The following is a 6,212-nucleotide window of genomic DNA, read 5'->3' on the forward strand; positions in this document are numbered from 1 at the left end:
AATAGGATAGAAATACTTATGTAAATCAATAGTGGGGATTTCAGATAGGCGTGTGGAGATGCTAGAATCCTCTCGAATCTCTGTTTTCCTATTGCCTTCATCCAATCCTTTTTACTCCTTTCCATGGCAAGCTGTATGTAGGGCATCACCGTCGTCAATGGCTACTTTTCATCCTCTCGAAAAAATGGTCCTATGCGCTGTCACTGCATGGCTAATCGTCTGGAGGCATCACACTTGTCGATGGCTACATCCCATCCTCTCAGTGAAAATGGTCCAAATGCTCTGTCACAGCACGGCTAATCATCTGTCGATTCTCAATCAGGTTGGAATAGAATCCCTTGATTCTTTTGCGTCTGTCACTAACGCCCAGCCTTCAGGAGTTTGAAGCTCGTCACAGTCATTCAATACCGGAATCCTACTCGGAATACCACAGATAAGGTTAGACTTTCCGGATTCCCGGAATCCTACTCAGAATACCACAGACAAGGTTAGACTTTCCGGATTCCCATGAATGCCGCCATCTATCTAGCTTATACCACGAAGATTCTGTTGGGGAATCTAAGAGATATGCGCCCGGCCTAAAGTAGAACGGAAGTGGTTGTCAGTCACGCGCGTTCATAGGTGAGAATGATGATGAGCGTCACGGATCATCACATTCATCAAGTTGAAGTACAACGTATATCTTGGAATAAGAATAAAAGAGAATCGAATAGAAAATAATAGTAATTGTATTGAAACTTGAGGTACAGCAGAGCTCCACACCCTTAATCTATGGTGTGTAGAAACTCCACCGTTGAAAATACATAAGTGAAAGGTTCAAGCAAGGCCGAATGGCCAGCCCCCATGAAGGTCTAAGGACTAGGCATCCAGAGATGTTCCTCAGATCTAAAGTGATCAAAAGATGTCTAATACAATAGTAAATTATCCTATTTATACTAGACTAGCTACTAGGGTTTACATGAGTAAGTAATTGATGCATAAATCCACTTCCGGGGTCCACTTGGTGTATGTTTGGGCTGAGCTTGATCTATCCACAAGCTGAGGCTTCCTTTGGATTTGAACGCCGAGTTATAGCGTGTTTCTGGCGTTCAACTCCGGGTTGTGACGTGTTTCTGGCGTTTAACTCCAGACAGCAGCATGTACTTGGCGTTGAGCGCCATTTTACGTCATCAATTCCCGAATAAAGTATGGACTATTATATATTGCTGGAAAGCTCTGGATGTCTACTTTCCAACGCTATCGAAAGCACGCCATTTAGAGTTTTGTAGCTCTAGAAAATCCATTTTGAGTGCAGGGAGGTCAGAATCAAACAGCATCAGCAGTCCTTTTGTCAGCATTTTTCAGAGTTTTGCTCAAGTCCCTCAATTTCAGCCAAAAATTACCTGAAATTACAGAAAAACACATAAACTCATAGTAAAGTCCAGAAATGTGAATTTAACATAAAAACTAATGAAAATATCCCTAAAAGTAGCTTGAACTTACTAAAAACTACCTAAAAACAATGCCAAAAAGCGTATAAATTATCCGCTCATCACCTTGTCTCACCTCCTCGTCTTTACGAACCAAAGATGCAGAACCGTAGCAACCTCTGTTCTACTGTCGAGCTCTGACGCAAGACGATGACCACCCCTCCACTGCTCTATTACTCTAGCAACACTACACGCAACTGCAACCTCCTCACCCTGGTCTTCTTATTCCTCTATTCTTCTGTTTCCAGGTTTTTGAAAAAACTAGTTTTACTATTCTCTGATTTAATTCATTACAGTTTAGTTAAATTTTAATTTTATTTGGTAAATTATTTTGTTATTTTCTAATTTACTGTTCTCTGAAAAACTTGAGTTGCTGTTCTCTAAAACTATTTTAACTCATTAATTTATAGGCAACAAGATGCATCTTTTTGTAGTATGAAACAAACATATTAGCTTAGCTTGCATCAATCGATATACACCAAACTAGCTGCATTCTGCCTTCTCAATGTAAATAGGTATAAGTTCTAAGTTATAAACTAGAGATAGCCTTTTAATTTGGTATATGGTAGCTTAAATTTTGCTGTTCTCTGAAAGTAACAATGACAATTAAAAATTCTTTTTTCTTCAGTTTAAGTAAAATATTATTTCATCAATATAAGTGAAAAATGTGATTATAATGTCAAAATTTTTATTTGTTATTTTTTAGTTAATTTGGTTGATGAGTGCAAAAGATAGAAGAAGAAGTGACTTGGTAATAAAACTTTTCAGTGACTGAATTTCTTCAAATATAAATTAAAATTTTATCATATACTTCAAAAAGAAATAAACCTCTAGAGAGCATTTGTAAACAACTTCATTTGGTGAATCTATATGGTTTATTGACAGCAATGATATTAAATAACCTTAATTAATCGAATTACTAACTCAAATGACAATGCAATTTCCATGCAACCTTTTAAGTTTTATCTATTGTGAAATATTCACTAATTAATAATTTTGTAAAAGAACAGCACTCATGATTATTATGTTTTTAATAGTATTGCACAAGCATAAGAAGCAACCCTTGCACATGAAAACATGCATAGGTTTATGGTTCAATGTGATTTCTCAACTAAATGATTTCCAGAGTTAATAATAAAATAATTGACCTAAAAGATCTTATTGATGAAATAGTCTATGATTTTGAAATTTTAGTATGTTTGGACTGATTTGATTGATTTTTTTGTTGAATTTTAGATTTTTTACCATTTTTTTACCGAGGTATGATTCTCTACACTAGTTGTTACTAATCCAACCATTTTTGGTTCTTCACATTGATTTTGGTATTTTTTCCTTTAATTTCTTCATTTTTAATATAAATTATAGAATGATTAATTTTCGTAATTCGCTGAGTTAACTAGTTTATATAGATATTTTTTGTTTGTTTATTCTATTGGCCACATTGACTGATTTAAATAGTTCATAGAGAATAATATAAATTTTATTCTTTACTCTTTTATAGAGAAAGATTGCTTCAGAGGAGTTTGAGGAACATTAGCGGATATTCTAGTTGAAGATTACAATTTGTTGAGCTATAATTCTGTAAGTTTTTTATCTTGCTTATAATTGTATGCTTTTATATGTATATTATGTATCTTTATGCAATCTTTTTTCATATTGAATGTCTTTTGATATTAAGTCTACTTTTGGATAAGGAATATAATTTTTTCTTAATTTTAATAATAAAATTGTTGTGTGCCATTTGATGATTTATATACTTAATATGCATGAACATTATTATTTACATGCTTAGTTAAATAGTAGTAACATTATTATTAATAAGGGTTTGTTACTAACCAATGTATTACTACACACATAAGGCGGGATTAAAATTTCTGATACTTACTTAAGTAGACAAATGATATGTAAATTAGCATGTAACAACCTTATTATTAGAGCTTTCGACTGCGCCACTCTGATAGCAAGGATATTACGATGACTTTTATATAATTAATAATAAAATAAAAGCCTTTAACTCAAACTGTATCGCTGTTTTCTTGGAAAACCAAAAGTTCTTTTTCACTTTTACAAACATGCATATTCATATATACAAAACTTCTTAAACAAGCAACTCATAAATATTATATGCATACATTTTATTAGAATTTTGACTTCTATCCCTTTTACAAGAATGTAATAATAATAATAATAAGGGCAAGAAAAATTAATAACTAAAAATACAAAGAATAAATGTCCAAATGCTTAGTAAAATCAATAGATCCTTCCTCTTCCGGTTACTAAAAATATTGGATGTAGGAGGGTGAGAACCTAACCACACGGTCTCTCCATAAGAGTTTTAGAATTGTCATAAGAAGATATTTAAAAGAAAACTGTTTTCAAACACAGTGATCATCACTTATCTTATGAATCTTTTTGAAAACCAATGGTTAATTCCAGAGTACCATACTAACCAAACTTATCACCGATTCATCAAATTATGACCTCCGGCCCAAACATAACCAAATCAGGACCTCCGGCCCAACACAAATTAACTCACGACCTTCAACTCAACATAAAATCAAATCATGGCCTCCAGTCTAAAGCACAATCAAATCACTACTCAAACCACCATCGTCCAGACCAACCAGTCACAATCATAAGTAATAAAGTTCAAACCCAATCAAGAATAATTATAACAAGTATGGCAATTAGCAATTAAACAGAAACATTCACATAGGCAGACCAAATACAATATGCACACCCAAGAGGTATTCACTTCTCTTAGAAGAATTATCCGACAAGGTCTAAGTGTCCGGCCACATCTTGCGATGGAGGGTCAACAGAGTCTCAAATCTCAACCCGAAGTAAGTGGGGAAAACCACTTCATCTACCCAGTGAGTTTCAATTCTCAATCCAAAGCAAGTGGGGTGAATAATAACCCTTGCATCTACCCAGAGAGTTATCACATCAAATCTCTCTAATAAAACTTATTTTTACTGAATCAAAAGTCCTGAATTAACTTCAAAATTATTTCTCTTTTAAAAACTCATTTTCAAGTAACCAAAATCACTTTTTATCCAAAAACTTAGCACATTCAAAAATAGATAATTTCTAAGTTCATCCTTTTGAAAAACAAGTTAAATTCCCATCTTTACTCAATCAAAAATTCCAAAATAACTTCAAAACTTTTTCAAGTTTAAACCTCCTCCAAAAGATTCAGAAATCATCCTATTTGCAAATCAAAATTTTAACTGAAACAACATAACTATTTGTTGTTTAATAATCACTATAAAGTTCACCAAAAAAACCCCAAATCATACTCTTTTCTTTAGTTAAATCAAAATCAAATAAAATTATTCTTCAATCAAATTAACCAAAATAAAACTTCCAAATTCTCATAAAAATTTCGACAACATCTCCACTAAAATTTGGACTTTGCCACCCTTATCAGGTCCTAACAAAATCATTTCTCAAGCTTTTCTCAAATCATTTCCAATAAATCATACTAATTCCAATATCAAATTATTTCCAAATGACAAATCATTTCCAAATGACAAATCATTTCCAATAAATCAAACCAATTTCAATATCAAAATCATTTCTAAATCTCAAATCATTGCCAACCTTAAATCATTTCTAATATCAAATTATTTCTAATATCCAATCCTTTTCAACGTTGAATCATTTTCAATATCAAGAGAACCAATTCAACCAAGTCATAACCAACAAATCAGAATACCCAGCCCTCTCAAAAGGTCAATAAATCAACCAGGCAAATATTTGCAATCATCCAAAGCAACTCAGTTCAATCCATAATTCTCACAAAATAATAAAAATATATTTCTTGCATGAATATCAATTTATAAAAATTATGTAATATAAAATAAGTTTTCAGAAAAATTCCTACCTCGAATAATCAAAATCCAAAAGCCATAAAACACTTTTTCTCCCGGCCCACAACAGCGGCAGTCGTAACCACAGCTCTATAACGCTTCCGCAACAATAACAGCAACTCCAAACGCGAAATGCAAGAACCAAAACTCAACGCATCAATGTCGCACAGATCTTAGTAACTTAAAACAAAATAACAATGGTAAGGATTTTGGGACAAGAAAACTCATTGTACCACAAAAAATTCAAAGGATGGAGCAACGACAGTTCCAGTGACGATGCGGCAGCTAGGGCAAGCTAGCAAAGGTTCCAGTGGCTAATATCCGGCAACGTTAGCATTGCTCCTCCCCACAGAGGATCCAAATGGCGATGGCGGTGGCTTCTGTCCACAACGACGATGACCTGGCGCGTCGGTGGAGTGCAACGACGACGGCAGAAGCGGGACATAGCTCCTCCTTTCCTTATTGCATTTTCTTCCTTTTGAAGCCCATGACTACAGCCGTGACGGTGACAGTTCCCTCGATGGCGACCTGACGCGACAGAGCTAGCGGTAGCAAGGCAGCTCGGCAGTGATGGAGGCACGTCGGCGATGCAATAGAAGCTCCCTCCTCCCCTGGCTCTCGCACGATTCTTCCGTCCTCCCTGAACAGCGTCGACGGCATCCCTTTCTCTTGGCAATAATGATGGCGGCTCAATGATAGACCGGCAGGCATGAATGGAGACGCAGATAGCACATGACGATGACGGTGGCGAGACGGGTTAGACGGCGGCAGGGCGCGGCTCCCTCTCTCCCATCCCAGGTCTCTTATGCTCTCTCCTCTCCATGGGGGGTGCGTTTAGGAAGAAAGGGGAGGGGTGTGGCAGTTGAAGAGA

At 35.4% G+C, this 6,212-nt stretch overlaps 1 long non-coding RNA gene across 1 annotated transcript; it reads right to left on the reverse strand.

Annotated features, from left to right (window-relative positions):
- Nucleotides 1-691: 691 nt before the first annotated feature.
- LOC130936556 (uncharacterized) lies at nucleotides 692-6,212 on the reverse strand. The gene is made up of 3 exons (XR_009068126.1): nucleotides 5,356-6,212; nucleotides 1,536-1,707; nucleotides 692-1,382 (listed from the first exon to the last, which is right to left on the reverse strand). It is a non-coding gene; the product is annotated as an uncharacterized LOC130936556 (long non-coding RNA).

This window comes from Arachis stenosperma, chromosome 6 (assembly GCF_014773155.1).
Source record: "Arachis stenosperma cultivar V10309 chromosome 6, arast.V10309.gnm1.PFL2, whole genome shotgun sequence".
Taxonomy (NCBI): Eukaryota; Viridiplantae; Streptophyta; class Magnoliopsida; order Fabales; family Fabaceae; genus Arachis; species Arachis stenosperma.